The sequence below is a fragment of the Schistocerca americana genome, chromosome 2 (assembly GCF_021461395.2).
Source record: "Schistocerca americana isolate TAMUIC-IGC-003095 chromosome 2, iqSchAmer2.1, whole genome shotgun sequence".
Classification (NCBI taxonomy): Eukaryota; Metazoa; Arthropoda; class Insecta; order Orthoptera; family Acrididae; genus Schistocerca; species Schistocerca americana.
Window position 1 is genome coordinate 819,564,867 of NC_060120.1, and position 19,616 is coordinate 819,584,482.

Here is a 19,616-nt window from a genome sequence, read left to right on the forward strand (position 1 = left end):
CAGTCTGTTCACCCGTACCATTGTACATTCCGAAGGACTTGGGCGATTCGAGCTCACTAGTCACTGGCACACATTGTTAAACCAACAATGCTTCGCCACTCCATTATAGTCTAGAAACTGTTAGATCACTGAGGTTGGTAGCAATCTGAAACAGACCATAGTCGACGTGAAGTGTTCCCGAATGGAGCCGACTTTTCACGATTAGTCGTCGGGGATTGGGGGGGGGGGGGGGGGGGCGGATGGCGACCGACTTGTGACGCCCTTACTGTAGCTGTTGTATTGGGGGCTCACAACATATTGACATATGTAGGTTCCAAAGGCACGAGAGAGGCAGTTCTGACACTGCGGTTAATAATGGAAGCAAGACTAATGCAAAATCAAGACACGTTCATATGATTTGAAGACCTGGGAAAAGCTTTCGACAGTGTAAAATGGTGCAAGATGTTCGAAATTCTGGGCGAAGTAGGGGTAAGCTATAGGGAGAGACGGGTTATATGCAATATGTACAACAGACAAGAGGGAATAATATGAGTGGACGACCAAGAACGAAGTGCTCGTATTGAAAAGGGTGTAAGACAAGGATGTAGCCTTTTGGCCCGACTGTTCAATCTGTACATCGAGGAAGAAATGATGGAAATAAAAGAAAGGTTCAGGAGAGGAATTAAAATTCAAGGTGAGAGGATATCTATGATACGATTCGCTAATGGCATTGGTATCCTGAGTGAAAGTGAAGAAGAATTACATGATCTGCTGAATGGAATGAACAGTCTGATGAGAACAGAGTATGGATTGAGAGTAAGTCGAAGAAAGACGAACGTGATGAGACGTAGTAGAAATGAGAACTCCGATAAACTTAACATCAGGATTGATGGTCAAGACGTAAATGAAGATAAGGAATTCTGCTACCTAGGTAGTAAAATAAGCAATGACGGACGGAGAAAGGAGGACATCAAAAGCAGACTAGCAATGGTAAAAAGGGCATTCTTGGCCAAGAGAAGTCTACTAATATCAAATAGCGGCCTTGAGGAAGAAATTTCTGAGAATGTAAGTCTGGAGTACAGCATTCTATGGTAGTGAAACATCAACTATGGAAAAACCGGAACAGAAGAGAATCGAAGCGTTTGAGATGTGGTGCTACAGACGAATGTTCAAAATTAGGTGGACTGATAATGTAAGCCGGCCGGTGTGGCCGAGCGGTTCTAGGCGCTTCAATCTGGAACCGCGCGACCACGACGGTCGCAGATTTGAATCCTCCCTCGGGCATGGATGTGTGTGATGTCCTTAGGTTAGTTAGGTTTAAGTAGTTCTAAGTTCTAGGGGACTGATGACCTCAGATGTTAAGTCCCGTAGTGCTCAGAGCCATTTCAACCATTTTTTTTTGGTAAGCTAAGGAATGATTCTCCCCAGAACCGGAGAGGAAAGGATAAGTGGAAAACTGATGAGAAGAAGGGACAGGATCATAGGACATCTGTTAAGATATGAGGGAATGATTTCCATGGTATAGAGGGAGCTATAGAGGGCAAAAACTGTGTAAGCCAGAGATTGGAATACGTCCAGCAAATAATTGAGGACGTAGGTTGCAAGTGCTACTCTGAGATGAAGAGGTTAGCACAGGAGAGGAATTCGTGGCGGGCCGCCTGAAACCAGTCAGAAGACTGATGACAAAAAAAAAGGTTAATAATTATTAAGAACGGTTCATACGTGGCCCTACGTGCCCTACGTGCCGCCCAGTATTGGCTCTTGAGGAAAGAAGTCTGACGACCATTGGTCTGGAATGTGTCGATGACCGGAAGGTGTGGCATAACATAGTTCACGTGACACTGAGCTGTGTCCCTGTTCTGATGCTCGTACTTTGACGACACATGAGGTCATCACGTTTTTCCGTAACCAGCACCTGGTGTCTGGCTGTACCCTCGTTGCAGTTGTGGGCTCCGACTTCTGCCTCAATTTCTCCTATAGTTTTATCCGTTACTGCTCGTATGGCCCGTGCTATTCTGGCCGACCTCGATACCGAGATTGATTGGCGGTTGTCCTGGCCAGCGGGTCCTCCCGATGCCTTATCCATTGAAAGCATCTGGTGATGAGTTGCCGAGAGATTCGTCGGCCACTATAATTGATGAAATCAGGCAAAGAGTTGAAGCAACATGGAATGAAATCCTAGCTGAAACTTAATGAGCTCTCGGGCAGGAACCATCGTTGCTACAAAAGTTACAGTAATTTTTTTCACACCATTCACCCTCCTCCTCCCCCCCCCCCCCCCCCCAGTCTTCTACATATTAATTTTCTTACTTTACTGTAGACAAACAACAAATGAAATTTCTTTGTCTGCTATAGTGCCTGCTCTTGCACTTTTAATAGCTCTCAGTGTATTTTACAGGGTATTTCCCTAACGATGACACAGTTTTTCATGTAAGGACACAGAAAATGCATTGAGTTGGGGACAGTTCCGGAAACACTGCCGCTGGTCTGTGGTATAATAGGCAAATTTTTGTAGAAATTTTATACCTCCTGTCATTTTTCGTTATTGATTTCCAGTTTGTGATTGTTGTTGATAATGCACAATGAAGCATGTAGCCATCCGGAGTGACCTCTTTACACAGAACACCCACGCTTTCGCTTCTATAATACCAGCTACCTTATCGTCGCACTTCTTAATGACGTTTGTGAAATAATAATCTTTCTATGTTTCGTAATGAACGGGGTGATTACACCTTCCACAGAATACATATTCAGGACAGGAAACACTAGTCCGAAACCCTATTGTAAACACGACCTCTTAATCCACTTGTTATACTGTTGAATTTATTTGGATACTTCTCAATCACTTTGAAACGGTAAATACATATTATTAGGAATTACTTCATTAAGAGTGGCAGCTACCTGTATGGAAAAAATACGCTGATTCGATTGCAAGAGTGAATATGTAATTATTCTAATTGATTTCGTTTCCTTTAAGTTGCTGATCAAGTTGTGACGATATTTTTGTTATCCTTTTAAGAGGGAAACGCTCCTTGACATCCAGACACACAAAAATTTCACTACATTTATCAACATGAATCTTCAGTCATTTTCAGGTTTGTTACAGTGTAGCACCTCAGTGTAGTCGTCGTGTCTGCTTGCCTCAACAACAAAAATGATTTTTCTGGGTTTCTTTAGGATTTAAATATTTATAGTAAAACAGCTTCAGCCACATTAGATACAGCCTATTTCTTTTTATTCTACGGTCCATTTCGGGAACTCGTCCCAATATCGAGTGAATCATACAATTAATGACGTCAGGCGAATGTATCAGTTAAATAGTCCTTACGCTTTAATACTAGGTAAGTTATACAGAATAAACAAACTAAATTATTTTTAGAGGGTTAAGGCAGTATGAGGATGATCCCTATAGCATGATTGATGCATTTCATAAAGATCTCTTAACTGGCTGTTGAATTAACTAAATATATCTAATGTAGTTGAGGTGGTGTTAATGAAAATATGGTCTTTGTATTAATATATGTGACACTCAAGAATTAACGTGGTGCATATCTTTACGTTTCTGAGGCAAAGGCACAATGTTGGTTAACACAGGCAGATTTCGATTACAAGACTATGGATTTCCGTGTGATTTTAAATGTGCGGATTCAGTGAAGCACTTGCAGGGACTTCACAGATCGGAAGCTACCTTTTTCATCGAGCTTTCTGTACAAGAGCGTGACATCACCGTATGTCATCAGCACAAACGAACACAATCCTGAATTAAGCCTGTAGCGGATATTTTCATTCAGAAGATAGTGAAGTGATCGACATGAAGCCTAATTAGTAACTGTCGCTCCTTGTAACTCAAGCGAACTACACACCGCCTTTTCAGCGTATTTCTAATGTAAGTTTTCACTTCATTGGCCATAAATGGTATTAGTTGAAGGACACAAAAAATTGCAAGGTCAGATGAGGTCTCCCCACTCTAAATCTTTGTGAAACAATACTCAATACATTTTCCAGTGTTATTAAATAATTCCAAAAACTTACTAATGAGAAAGAAGATTCTCATGATGACACATCTGAGTAAAACGTTTTCATATTTCTTGTCACATCAATTTTTAGTAAAAACTCAATCTGCTGGCAATTTCTACCGTCGTCTTCATCAGAGTAACTCTTTATTTTTTTATGATTTATATCATGCTGTGTGTGTGTGTGTGTGTGTGTGTGTGTGTGTGTGTGTGTGTGTTTTGTGTTATTTTTAGTTTTGTAAGCTGAAATAGCTGGTTGTCTTGTGCAATGTTCGGATCACAGCCTCTTACAAGGGCCTGAAAAGTATTTGTGTGAAAAGCTAGTAAGCGAAGGATGCCACACTCCTCGTAGAGTTCAATCCACAAGTCCACAATTCAGCCCGCTGAAACTGGAGTGGAATGATCTAACTCTCCAAGAATAAAGCAGAGGAGTCAGGAACCACGACGATAAAAAAAAGTCTACTGTCGTTCAACTGTGCACTATGTTTTGCCAAAATTTCACGCGTACAAGAACTAGTTTTGAAATTCAACAAAGCGTTTTGCTATCGTACTCAGAACTCGACACACTAAAGACGATTTCTGCTCTTAGTTCCTAATTACTTAAGAGAAATTCTTCATAATAAGCTACCTCAAACACGCTTCGGTCATAAATGGTGTACGGATCTCGTGTTGCTTCGTAGATCCCAAGGTCGTCGGATCTTACGCTTTGGGGTTGATAAAAAATTTCATCGATATCCCTCCCCTGGGAGAAATGACCCGCCACGTAGTAAGAAGAGTGAATGCGGTAGCTCCACAGTTGTTCGAAAAGGTAAGCATGATAGTCGTGCGTACGGTGTGGAGCACAATGAATATTTGTCAATGGGAAACGTAAACTTTGAGCCTATACCTAACTGCAGAAAGTACTTCGATGTTGTTTCTATATGCATGTGTATATAGTTGTAAAATCGGAGGGTTGATTTGAAAATTTGAAGTTTGTAGCCTTATGCGTAAGTAAAAATTCATCCACAATTTTTGCCTTAATAAATATACAAGATATCCTCTATCGAATCACTCTGAACTTTTTTTGAAAGATCTTCTATTTGTGGCATTGGCCTGGTAACACTTAGTTCACTAGTAAATCTCTTACGTTTTCCATTTTTTAGATCTGAAGTGAGGGCCAGAAACTTTGAAATCCGTGTGTGAAAACACTTCTGAATAAACTTTCGAACAGAAGCTCATCCCACTGCTGCGGTAATCCCACATCTCCGTTTGATTCTATGTCTGCGTATTTGGGATTCGGCGAGGGAGGGTAGCACCGAATCAGAGCAAAACAGGAAGCGGGAGGTTGTATTCACAGCTTCCATTAATTTGCGGTATTTGTGGTTCTTTAAAGAAATGCATAAAACAACACAGTCATTTCAAAACATGGTCAGTCGGAAAACCTTTCTCTTGTTAATACTTTGTCGTTCCGCTAAGCGGATCTGTGGTTTCATTTCCCCGCAATACGATCCGGAAATAGGGATTCGGGCGATTTTCTGTGCCTGTGTTTTGTGTCGGTGGCGAACCGCTCTCACGCTTCTGTTTAACGAGAAATGACGCCCGGTTAGTGAGTGTCCTCACTTCATGTATGTTTGTGGTAATAACAGCATACATGCGCGTTTCTCACGTCATATAAGCAGTTTTCATTGTAAAAACACGAGTCTCGCTATTTTTTTTAATTCTGAGAATTCCTTCTCTTACTTAAATATAGTGAAAATCATATGTGGAAGATCATTTAGTAACGTCAAGTGGCAACTTATTCTTTTCTGCAGGGAAAACTGAAAGAAACTGATGCTCATAAATAGGTGTACTTTTCCGGTACTTTTCAGCGAAAATATATAAAAATATATAAAAATTATATAAATTTGCAAAACACTGCCGTACTTCAAAGGACCACGTACTAATATATTAGACTGCCCGTAGTATTGTAGTATACGCCGACGGAAAAATTCGCAAAATCAAAAAATAATTAATGTAGAGTAATGAAATATCGGGAAATACGAGTAAATTTGGCTAGGTAATAAGTCACAGCTGCAAAATACTAACACGAATTCTTTACAGACGAATGGAAAAACTAGTAGAAGCCAACCTCGGGGAAGATCAGTTTGGATTCCGTAGAAACACTGGAACACGTGAGGCAATACTGACCTTACGACTTATCTTAGAAGAAAGATTAAGGAAAGGCAAACCTACGTTTCTAGCATTTGTAGACTTAGAGAAAGCTTTTGACAATGTTGACTGGAGTACTCTCTTTCAAATTCTAAAGGTGGCAGGGGTAAAATACAGGGAGCGGAAGGCTATTTACAATTTGTACAGAAACCAGATGGCAGTTATAAGAGTCGAGGGACATGAAAGGGAAGCAGTGGTTGGGAAGGGAGTAAGACAGGGTTGTAGCCTCTCCCCGATGTTGTTCAATCTGTATATTGAGCAAGCAGTAAAGGAAACAAAAGAAAAATTCGGAGTAGGTATTAAAATTCATGGAGAAGAAATAAAAACTTTGAGATTCGCCGATGACATTGTAATTCTGTCAGAGACAGCAAAGGACTTGGAAGAGCAGTTGAATGGAATGGACAGTATCTTGAAAGGAGGATATAAGATGAACATCAACAAAAGCAAAACAAGGATAATGGAATGTGGTCTAATTAAGTCGGGTGATGCTGAGGGAATTAGATTAGGAAATGAGGCACTTAAAGTAGTAAAGGAGTTTTGCTATTTGGGGAGCAAAATAACTGATGATGGTCGAAGTAGAGAGGATATAAAATGTAGGCTGGCAATGGCAAGGAAAGCGTTTCTGAAGAAGAGAAATTTGTTAACATCCAGTATTGATTTAAGTGTCAGGAAGTCATTTCTGAAAGTATTCGTATGGAGTGTAGCCATGTATGGAAGTGAAACATGGACGATAAATAGTTTGGACAAGAAGAGAATAGAAGCTTTCGAAATGTGGTGCTACAGAAGAATGCTGAAGATTAGATGGGTAGATCACATAACTAATGAGGAAGTATTGAATAGGATTGGGGAGAAGAGAAGTTTGTGGCACAACTTGATCAGAAGAAGGGATCGGTTGGTAGGACATGTTCTGAGGCATCAAGGGATCACCAATTTAGTATTGGAGGGCAGCGTGGAGGGTAAAAATCGTAGAGGGAGACCAAGAGATGAATACACTAAGCAGATTCAGAAGGATGTAGGTTGCAGTAGGTACTGGGAGATGAAAAAGCTTGCACAGGATAGAGTAGCATGGAGAGCTGCATCAAACCAGTCTCAGGACTGAAGACCACAACAACAACAACACAACAATATACGAGTGTTGGAACTTTATTAGTGGCAACTATTTTTTACAGCTCGTACAAAATAGATACGTGTTTCAAAGTTTTACTGACGTTTAACGGGAGTACGTACGTCCTATACTCACACTGTTAAATTTGCAATATTGATGATCCATTACCTCAGAACCTGTGACAGATAGAGATCTGAAATTTTTTCGATGTATAGTATCACTCCTTTTCTGATTACTGAACCAGAATCAAAAGGTATAGAGAAATATTTAGCTAGTTATGATTTTTTAAACATTTTGTTCAATATTTTCTTTTAAAAGTCCACTTTTTCTTCCGTAAGTGAAAAACCGTTAGAGGTAGAGATGTTTTGGGAGGTTCAGTAGCTGCAGTATACTAAGTGGTAACTTATTGTAAAATTGGAGATATGTATCTGTAATAGATCCTGAGATAATGGGTCAAATGATTTTAAAAATGTTATTTCCGACAAATCAAGTTCAAACATTTTATTTGATATTAACTTACACATGGAGGCATGCCAGCTTCCCTGAAACAGCCAGGCCCATAATCAGCATAATCTGGACCCTGTTCTTGACTACCCTGCAAATCTAGAAGCATCCTTCTTTTCCTGCCTCTTGCTTCTTTAGTCATTTCCTCTGCTGCACGCTGGGCTTTCATGATCCTAAGTCGATCCATTCGCTGAAAGGCTTGCTGTGTGTTGGCACCTGGAGTGATACCAAGTTCCTCTAGTACCCCAGTTCTTCCCTTTATACCATCATTAAACGTTATCACAGCATCAAAAGCAGCCAATCAAAGAGTTTTCCCTCCTACAAAGACTTTTTTGTATGCGGGTCCATATTACATTATTGAAAGACTCATTCGGGTTTTGTGTTCGACCATGGAGACATTTGGAAAGAAGGTCAGGATGAGCTAATTCTCTATATATTGGTTTAATAGCTTCCATCACTGCAGATGGTATGCTATTTTTGCGACTAAATTGTCCCTCGCTACCTGCTGCCTGAGCTTTGCGGTACTTGCACCATGAATCAGCACCAGGTGGACAAAGACCATGTATAGGTGTATCATCAGTGGAAGATTTGTGGAAGAATGTAGCCCACACTGCTCGTTTCATCCCTTGTAGGTCATGTGTATTGTTTCTTATTGCCATTCCATAACAATGCTGGAGTTCATCAATGTTTTTGTCTGTAAGTCTTCCTTTATCATTTAGAGTCTTTCCATCTGATAACTTCTCTTTTCCTTTTGTCTGCTTCAATTTTCGGAGAAGTGTTCCCACCCGTTTTTGAACGTGGCCCACTCATTCAATCTTAACAATCTGCTTATTACCATAAGGTTGGCTTTCCACTGCTGATTTGTAAGGTTTTGAATCACCATCCCCCAAGTACTCAGTGTAACACACACCTCTGTCCTGCTGTGAACGTCTGAACATAGAAACAACTGCAGTAGCTTCCATACCCCCACTAGTTCCCACATAATTCTTAGCACAATTTGTTTTATGGCTTTCAATTGTTTCATCAACTGATTTACACTGACGACAGTATTTAGTTAGCACTTCAATGTCTAACACTTTACCTGTGTCAACACTAGTGACAGTTGCAATTGCATTTTTTGATGTGTGACCTCTCTTCTGCCATGTGCCATCAACTGCCACAATAAGTCTGTTGTGTTATTTAATTCTACTGCAGCTTTCATAGAAGCAACAGCAACAGATTTGACACATTCACCAATTACTTCTGTGTACTTAACTTGATCGGGTTGGTGGGTTTGGCAAGTTCAGCGTTGCACATAATACTTTAGCTGCAGTTTATCCTTTCCTAATGCACGTCATTCCATACAGGAATCTAACATTGCTCTCAAACAAGTCATTCTCGCACTTTTCAGAACTCCAAAATAATGCCGAGAGCCTGCAAACTTCGCACTGGGTATCACGTTTGTTAGCCAGTCCAGTCCTTGCAGATGAGTCCTCAGAGATGCTAATTTGCCCACCACAAACCTTACATGACACATCACCTTGCAAAACCTGTCCTAACACACTCAAATCTAAAAGAACATAACCTAAACAATTTAGATCTTTGCCAATAAATAAATCTTCATGGTCTCCAAGTTTCCTCTTCGAGGCACTAGTAGGCGTGTCCTTACGACGGGTCTGTGAAAAATCTATTTCGGGATCAACACTGGATTCAGATTTTGTGATATGCTGATTTCCATGGAAACGTCGCTTCTTAAAACAACCCTTTCTTTTCTTCATGTTGAAAACAGGTATAAGAGCGTATAATAGCACACCAAACAACTATGTTTTCAGTTCAAAACTTATGAAACACGACAACCACAAAGTAAATAAACAAAATGCATGTTCTATATCGCCATTTCTGTTTGCACAGTGCATCCAACCTCTTAACACGAACATTAACATGATTTCAAGGAATAAATAGCTGAAAACCACAGCCTTCTAGATTGTATAGTTCAAGAGATAGAGATACTTAGGAAAGTGCAGAACGACCGGATAATTTTACACATGCACTATTAACTTTGAAATGATAAAAACTACACTTCCAATTGGAATTTTTCGACAAATAATGCATCAAATTATTCAGGAGAGATCAAATATTAATAAGAGATAATAATCCGAAAATGTCACTTTTTGACCAATCCCGCCGTACGTACTCCCCTTAATGTAGTCGCCAGCATTGTGTATAACCCGTTGCTAGCGATGTGGAAGTCATAGGATACTCTTAGCAGTGCCAGTTGTGTTGACAGTTCGAGCAGCGCGGTCTATTGCCCGACGAATTTTTGGCAGTTCTGAAGCGCATGCCGTGAAGTGTTTCCTTCAGTTTAGAAATCGAGTTGAACTCACGGGGGCTTAAGTCAGGGGAGTGCGGTAGGTGATAAAGCACTTAGCAGCCCCATTAGTCCAACAAATCAGTAACAGCTTGCACTGTCCGTGTTTGTGCATTGTCCTGCAAAATGATGGTCAGGTCCTGAGGAAAGTGTCATCGTTTCTATCTCTGTGCTGTTGATTTTTCGAACACAACCTACGACCAGCTTGGATACAGAGGTGATGACACTTTCCGCAGAACCTGACCATCATTTTGCGGGATAATGCACAAACACGGACAGTGCAAGCTGTTACTGATTTGTTTGACTAATGGGGCTGCTAAGTGCTATACCAACTACTGCACTCCCTTGACTTAAGCCCTCGTGAGTTCAACTCGATTTCGAAACAGAAGGAAACACTTCACGCCATTCGCTCTAGAACTGCTACAAATTCGGCGGGCAATAGACCGCGACGTTCCAACTGTCAACACAACTGACACTGCTAAGAGTGTCCTACGACTTCCACAACGGTGTAAACGGGTTATAAACAATGCTGCTGACTACATTGAAGGTCAGGAAAACTTTGAAACTCGTATCTATTTTGTATGAGCTGTAAATAAATGGATGCCACTCTTAAAGTTCCAACCCTCGTATTTAACTGATTAACATCGTAGGATTACAGGTTAATGTAAACGCGGTATAGCCATTGCAATGCCAAGTGCTGGCGTATTAGTAACCGCTGTAGAGGCTAGACTGCTGAATGCAAGCATGCGAACGTGCATGCATTGTGAATACAATTGTCTTCCCTCTCGGTAGTGCCACTTGACCGTCCGGAGCCCGGTCTCCTTACGACCGCAAATTCTCATTACCACCGCCGCCAGTAATCATGTACAGTGTTTACAGTTCTGCCAAGTCGTTCTGCAATACCTCAGAAGGAACATTCACCTTCTCGCAGCCCTACTACACGAAATCATTCAAGCTCAGTGAGGTGTTGATAAAGGCGTCGTTGTCACCTTAAAGGCATTCTTGACTAACATCAACTCACCACTTCCGATCTCAAAGTTAACTAACGCTCACGACCGTATAGCGCGTATAAACTTGATCTGCATTCTTACAGTGTCGCTACTAGCGCCACCGTTATGCGACTGGCGATAAATTTGAAGAGACATCGTCGTTCAGATGTAGAAACACGTCTATCAACTTTCATTTACGTCGCACAACTCTTTCTTGACGTTATGATTTTTTCCCGTCAGTGTATTTTATGGTGACCTTAACATACTTGTACACGGAAAAACAAGAGTATATAATGATAATGATAATGATAATGATAACGCAATTAAAGTCATTTAAAGTACTGAACTACATACCGTGTTGAGGGAGAACTTTCTTTGCTGTACGACGGACTCAAAGATATTACGTAACTTTTGAAAGAATTAAAATGAGTGTCGAATAGGGGGTCAATGCTACACTACCGGTCATTAAAATTGCTACACCAAGAAGAAATGCAGATGGTAAACGGGTATTCATTGGACAAATATATTATACTAGAACTGACATGTGAATACATTTTCAGGGAATTTGGGTGCATATATCCTGAGAAATCAGTGCCCAGAACAACCAGCTCTGGCCGTAATAACGGCCTTGATACGCTTGGGCATTGAGTCAAACAGAGTTTGGATGGCGTGTATAGGTACAACTGCCCATGCAGCTTCAACACGATACCACAGTTCATCAAGAGTAGTGACTGGCGTATTGCGACGACACAGTTGCTCGGCCACCATTGACCAGACGTTTTCAATTGGTGAGAGATCTGGAGAATGTGCTGGCCAGGGCAGCAGTCGAACATTTTCTGTATTCAGAAAGGCCCGTACAGGACCTGCAACATGCGGTCGTGCATTATCCTGCTGAAATGTAGGGTTTCGCAGGGATCGAATGAAGGGTAGAGCCACGGGTCGTAACACATCTGAAATGTAACGTCCACTGTTCAAAGTGCCGTCAATGCGAACAAGAGGTGACCGAGACGTGTACCAATGGCAACCCATACCATCATGCCGGGTGATCCGCCAGTATGGCGATGATGAATACACGTTTTCAAAGTGCGTTAACAGCGATGTCGTCAACCACGGATGTGACCATCATGATGCTGTAAACTCAACCTGGATTCATCCCAAAAAATGACGTTTTGCCATTCGTGTACCCAGTTTCGTCGTTGAATACACCATCGCAATCGCTCCTGTCCTGATGCAGCGTCAAGGGTAACCGCAGCCATGGTCTCCGAGCTGATAGTCCCTGCTGCTGCAAACGTCGTCGAACTGTTCGTGCAGATGTTTGTTGTCTTTCAAACGTCCCCATCTGTTGACTCAGGGATCGAGACGTGGCTGCACGATCCGTTACAGCCATGCGGATAAGATGCCTGTCATCTCGACTGCTAGTGATACGAGGCCAATGGGATCAAGCACGGCGTTCCGATTACCCTCCTGAACCCACCGGTTCCATATTCTGCTGACAGTCATTGGATCTCGACCAACGCGAGCAGCAATGTCGAAAACTGTGAGGTCATCCACATGAGTGCTAAAAGGAATCCGTTAAGCTTCGGTGATTCGATGAACCCCTGCCAGGCACTTATGTGTGTTTTGCAGAAAATTCATGTAGATGTAGATGAAGCGTTGGAGAACCTTTATTGAGCTCGAATATGGTACGAGACTGCTGCGTTCCTTGTATTCTGACGTCGTAGCAGTTCATCTTTAAAATTAAATGAAACGAAAATGTATCTCGTAGAGCAAATCTGAGAAGACTTCGTTATCTTCCATCCCTACACTCCCAACGAATTGACAAACCTCTACTCTGAAGTCCTACGGAAGGCTTATAGCAAATGAATGTTGCATAGTTCGAATCACTAACGTTGCCGCAAAACACGCCAGACAAACATGTGAGCGATAGCCGATTCGTGTCTGGCACCAAGAGAGGAATTGCCAAACTCTGGGCAGAAACGAAGTAACTTCCTGATATATTTTCTATTTACCCTCAATAATGTCTTATGGAACAATATTCTTAGAAAGAAACTATTGATACCATACAAGTGAACAGTAAGAACAATATGCGGTGTTAACTCACGTGTGTCATATAGGTATCTCTTCACGGAGCTAGGCATTTCGACTGTTTGCCCTCTCACTACATACAGTCGCTAATGAAATTTGTCATAATTAATCCATCACATTCGTAAAGAATAGTGACGTCCATACCTACAATACTAAAGGAAAAAATGACATTTAATACCCATTGTTAAAGCTGCCAGTGACTGAAGAGGAGTTCAAAAAGCGGCAACAAAAATCTTTAATCACTTTCTCGATAACATAGAATGTCAAAAAAGGAAATTGGTTTTTTAGCGTATTCCTTGGGTATGTTTAAAAAAAGTCCCTAATTGATTTTAACTTTAATTGTGTATACATTTCCCGTAAAGTAAGGCGTTCCACTTCATTTTGATAGAAGAATTGTTGCAATGATCTGTGAAAGATGTAAGTAACTAACTAACTTCTGTGGACTACATGTAATGGGTGCGCTCTGCATCTTGAAAGATCAAACGGCGGCCACTTTTGCATTGCCTCTTACATAAATAACGTCATGAATCTACTGGTGGCTTTTCGTTTAGATGCCTCATTTAATACACAGCCATGCTTTCTATCTTCGTTCATGAAGAAGTTATAGTCTTGTGGAAGAGGATTAATCATTTTCAAACACTGTGTAATGTAAAAGCTCTTTTCACGATAAAGTGTGCCCCTGCAATACGCATTTCCTTTAAATTTGAGAAGAAAGCAACTAGCCCGTCCGTCGACGGAAGTCCAAGTTGTGGGGAAGAGCTACCCTTCGTGCCAACATTTTACGATTCAAGTTCGTATGCTTCAATCCCTACTCGACGGTTGTTAACTCTCAATATTTATGCTGAGTTTTGACTAATACTGGCAACTCACAACCTGGCGCAAGTTCTTCGTCAACGACATACTCGATGATACGATTTTGAATTTAAAGTCTGTTGTGGGCTGGCAGGAGAGCTAACCCGTATTAATAGAGGAAGCCGAAAGGCACGCTTTTAAGCTCACGCAGGCTGGCGTGAGGTCTGGAACAGGACAAGGAATTCAGACTTCAGAAAAAAAGGAGGTAACTGGTGGAATACTTAACTTTAATCCATTAATGTTGAAGGTAGCTCTTGTCTGTACATTATTTACAATATCAATAGTAACTGAACATGGCGCCTTGCTAGGTCGTAGCAAATAACGTAGCTGAAGGCTATGCTAACTATCGTCTCGACAAATGAGAGCGTAATTTGTCAGTCAACCATCGCTAGCAAAGTCGGCTGTACAACTGGAGCGAGTGCTAGGATGTCTCTCTAGGCCTGCCGTGTGGCGGCGATCGGTCTGCAATCACTGATAGTGGCGACACGCGGGTCCGACGCATACTAACGGACCGCGGCCGATTTAAAAGCTACCACCTAGCAAGTGTGGTGTCTGGCGGTGACACCACAAAGTCTATCGGGTGACACCAAATTTTCGATCCGGATAGCGGATACAAAGAGACATCCACCTAACCCATCTACCAACGGGTGTAACACAGCAGGAGATGCCAGCAAATTGGAAGAAAATTATCTTTTTTATAGCTGCTTCCAAATTTGTCTCTTGTGTTGTTTAGACAACAAGCCGTAATTTACCACTCAGTCACGCCATTATTATACGCTAAATATGCGTTTAATTCATCCAAGGTTGGCGTTTAATTAAACATCAGGATTCGGAATGACGTCAGCTCTATATCTGAATTTCACCTGCATTCATAATTCAAGAAGCGTGACGAGACCGCAGGACACTGAAGGGCTGAAGGATTTGTCCGATTCTACGGAAACACCTTCGTGAGTAATTCTATACTCAGTTCTCAACTACTTGGATATTTAATTTCGGAATAAGTTTGGTTCACGTTTACTACGAGCATCGAAATATGATTCCATTTCAGTAACAGCAAATATATTATTGGTGTATCGGCACGTCACCGCTGAAAGATATACCGGTAACACGTACCCAGTGAGTACTGCCTTTACCCAGTTTTGTATCGTTGATGAGCATTTTAGAACCTTCGCTTTACAAAAGAATTCGTTCACGCTCTACCGGCCGAATCACTTAAGTGAAGTGGGCAGGCAATAATTAATGAAAAATCCACCCATGCGTTCTGTCTCTGACACAATTGCGTAACAACACTAAAATATCTAGTATTAAGAGGGGTAGGACGTCAAACGGGCCGACTTGGAGCAGGACAGGCATCACAGGACATTTTAATTTCCACTGTCTATACTTTTACAAATAAATTCATAAAACTTTGTCAGCATCACCAGGAAGGGTTCAGGATTCACACTCATTGCAGTGGAAGATCGAAAACATAACAAAATAATTTTTTTTTACGTGTGAAATTTCATCATTCTTTCACTCACTAATGGCTGCTTTTGTTGCTATAGGTACACTTTTCTTCATAAGTTAGAGAGATTCTTCGATGAATGTTGCACAGCAGACCAACCATACTTACAGGTGTATGAAACTCTAGAATTTATTTAATTGATGAAAAAAAAGAGTGAGCTGTTATATTTTAAACTTCATGTTTAGTAAAAACACAAATTTTATAGTTAATTACCTAAATTTGTACCACAGTTTTTAATAGATTTGTAAAATTCTAGAGTTTCATACACCTTTGAGTATGGTTTGTATGCTGTGCAAAATTCATCGAAGAATCTCTCTTACTTATGAAGAAGAGTGTACCTATAGGAACCAATGCTGCCATTAGTAATTGAAAAAAATGAACTTTCACATGTAAAAAAAAACTATTTTGTTATGTTTTCTAACTTCCACTGCTGTGAGTGTAAATTCTGAATCCTTCCTGGTAATGCTGACAAAGTTTTATGAATTTATTTGTAAAAGTTTAGACAGTGGAAATTAAGATGTCCTGTGATGCCTCTCCTGCTCCAAATCGGCCCGTTTGACGTCATACCCTCCTTAACGCTAGGCAAAAACAAACGGAGAACACCTGCCCACTAATATTCCAAAATAAAGCGCTTAATAGATTAGAACATAAAAGACTAATAATCAGCTGAATAATGGAAATAGGTGCCACGATTATCATCTTGTCGTACAAGACTGTCATGCGCCCTATTCTCACCAAATAAATTGTGGATTGGACTTCTGCTTCTCCCAAATATTTGCTACTTCCTCGACATTCCTGAATGAAATTCGGCACTGCTTTGCCTCGTGCATCTGACTATGTTCTTTCACACGTATCCCACATCAGCGTATGAAGTTCCCATACCGAATACTTCCGCTTGTACTATGTTTCCTAAAACTTGAGTCTCAACATCCCACTACGTCCGTAATCACTGAGAAATGTAAGTTTCTTCCAGTTTATAAGAGAGGTTCCCATCTTCCTTTCATTTCCAAGCACTCCAATCTAAGGGCAGTATTAGCCACCATACTCTCCCCAAAAATGAGAACTCCCAGAGCTATATCGACTAATTGTAATCGAATCAACCTGTCCCATTTAATATGGAGACTCCAAGCCCTTTTTCTTCTTGTGTAACTGAAATCCCACTTTCGTCCTAATTCCCAGCTGTCTGTTTTCCTCATATCCATACCACATTCTTGTTCATACAGCATCCTTACTAATCTTCCCTCCTCCAAATCTCCCATCTACAGTTAGCAGTAGTTGCGGTCATCATCATTCCCAAAGAGCAGAAAAATTCACATCACCATTATCATGTCATGAATTCATCTTTGTTTTACACCATTAAAATTTATTTTTGTAAACCAAAGGATGAAGAAGGGTAAAGTGACTGTCACCAATTCGCCACCTATGTGGAAAATGTAAATAGCTGATAAATTAGAAAGTACATCGTGTACATAAACAGTCTTGCATTACTTTTGTTTCGTTGATTCCACTGTTATTTTGTTACATACATAGTAAAATTATGGAAAACTTCAACATCCAAGAATATTCCAATTTTGTTGTATCTTTTGCTAGATGTTTACATATAGAACAGTGGAATTACGTATTCCTGTATTTCGAAATATGAAACCTGTGGATGACGTTAGCTGTCTGGAGACGTATCACGCATGTTCAGCTAGATTTAGAAAAACTGTAGTCAAGAGTTTCAACAGTATGCTAGTAAATCTCGTGGAAAGCTGTTTGTAGACCTGCAACATTCAGTGAAGAATGTTGGCATGAAATATTGCTCTGTCTCTTTCATTTATCATATAGAAACTGCAGACACATTGGGAAAACACCTTTGCAAACCTAACTTACATGCATTTCAGACAAGATGTTAAAATGTGTGAGACAGAATCTGAATAATCACTCAGCCACTCTCTGTCTATCGGTTTGCGATGATCACAATGTAAGCACCAGTATAAAGTCATTACCATAGAGTGGAGAATACAGGACCCCTTGGGCAACTGCGATGGCACATTTGGACATACCTGAAACAGAAAATATCAGAATATTAATATTGAAGGGATTCACACTTCACAAATAAAAGTGTGCGAAAATAAAAAGCAGCCACAAAGACTTTAAGAAGAAGAAAAAATTTAGTTGTAGTAATACAATGAACTGTGAACAAATAAGGACATATATCGGTTCTTCCATTTATAAATATATGCAGATAACACGTTTCTTGAAGTTAGGGTTTTTGAACAGTTACCGAATGTATCAGCCTGTGCGTACCATTGTTCAACAATTTTTTCTAAGTCCTAAATGAATCAGCACAAAAAAGCGAATATGTTCCTCTTTAAAACACTGACAAAAAAGTGGGGAAACAGTATCTTTGGTCGTCGCTCTACAGTACGTCATCACAAGTATCCGGACACCCCGAAAACTATACGTTTTTCATAATAGGTGCATTGTGCAGCCACCTACTGCCGGGTACTCCATATCACCGACCTCAGTAGCCATTAGACATCGTGAGAGAGCAGAGTGGACGGTCCGCGAAACTCACGGTCTTCGAACGTGGTCAGGTGACTAGGTGTCACTTGTGTCATACGTCTGTACGCGAGAATTCCACACTCCTAAACATCCCTACGTACACTGTTTCCGATGAGATGGTGAAGTGGAAACGTGAAGAGACACGGTCCAGCACTAAAGCGCCCAGGCCGACCTCGACTGTTGACTGACAGAGACCGCCGATAGTTGAAGAGGGTCGTAATGTGTAATAGGCAGACATCTATCCAGACCATCACACAGGAATTACATATTGCATCGGAATCCACTGCAAGTACTATGACAGTTAGCCTGGATTTCATAGTCGAGCGGCTTCTCATAATCCGATGGCAGGGTGTGGGTATGGCGAATGCCCGGTGATCGTCATCTGCTAGAGTGTGTAGTGCCAACATTAAAATTCAGAGGCGGTGGTGTTATGGTGTGGTGGTGTTTTTCATGGAGGGGGCTTGCACCCCCTCCTGTTCTGCGTGGCACTGCCACAGCACAGCCCTACATTGATGTTTTAAACACCTTCTTGCTTCCCACTGTTGAAGAGTAATTCGGGGATGGCTACTGCATGTTTCTACTCGATCGAGTACCTCTTCATAATGCACGGCATGTGGCAGAGTGGTTACCCGAAGATAACATCCTTGTAATGGACTGGCCTGCACAGGCTCCGGACCTGAATCCTATAGAACACCTTCGGGATGTTTTGGAACGCCGACTTCGCGCCAGGTCTCACCGACCGACATCTATGCCTCTCATCAGCGCAGCACTCCGTGAAGAATGCGCTGCCATTCCCCAAGAAACCGTCTAGCTCCTGACTGAACGTATGCCTGCGGGAGTGGAGGCTGTCATCACGGATAAGGGTGGACCAACACCATATTGAATTCCAGCATTACCGATGGAGGGCGCCACGAACTTGTAAGTCATTTTCAACGAGGTGTCCGGATACTTTTCATCACATAGTGTATCTTCATTGCCAAAATTTGTGGCATGCGAACGTATTAGTGCTCACGAACTGTGATGTGGTCGTGAAACTAACAGATATCCAGAAAGGGAAAAATAAATTTCTTTATTTCCGTCAACGGTCACAAAATGTTAAGGCCTCAGTCTACCGTTTTCGGTCAGCAACTACCATCTTTAGATCTGTTTTAAAAACATGTTCTAGTATAATGGTCCCGCAGTGTCAACGTCATTTTGTGTTTGTCTTTTTATGATGCCACTATGGCTCCACTACATTTGGACATATTTTTAAAACAGCTGTGAAGAGTCCATTAAACAGAGACAGCGTGGTATAAGATTTTTTTGGTAAAAAATTTGGATAAAAACTGAGTTTGGTGACATTAGAACCCATGCGATGATCCTACGACTCTTGCTATGTGTTCACCGTGTCAGTTGAAACTACATTTACGCCTCAATGCGGACATTACTTGCATGTGTACGGCAACTTTGAGCGTCTGGATCTCGGTAACAGATAATGATATCTAAAAAGAGTTTCGAAGTTCCC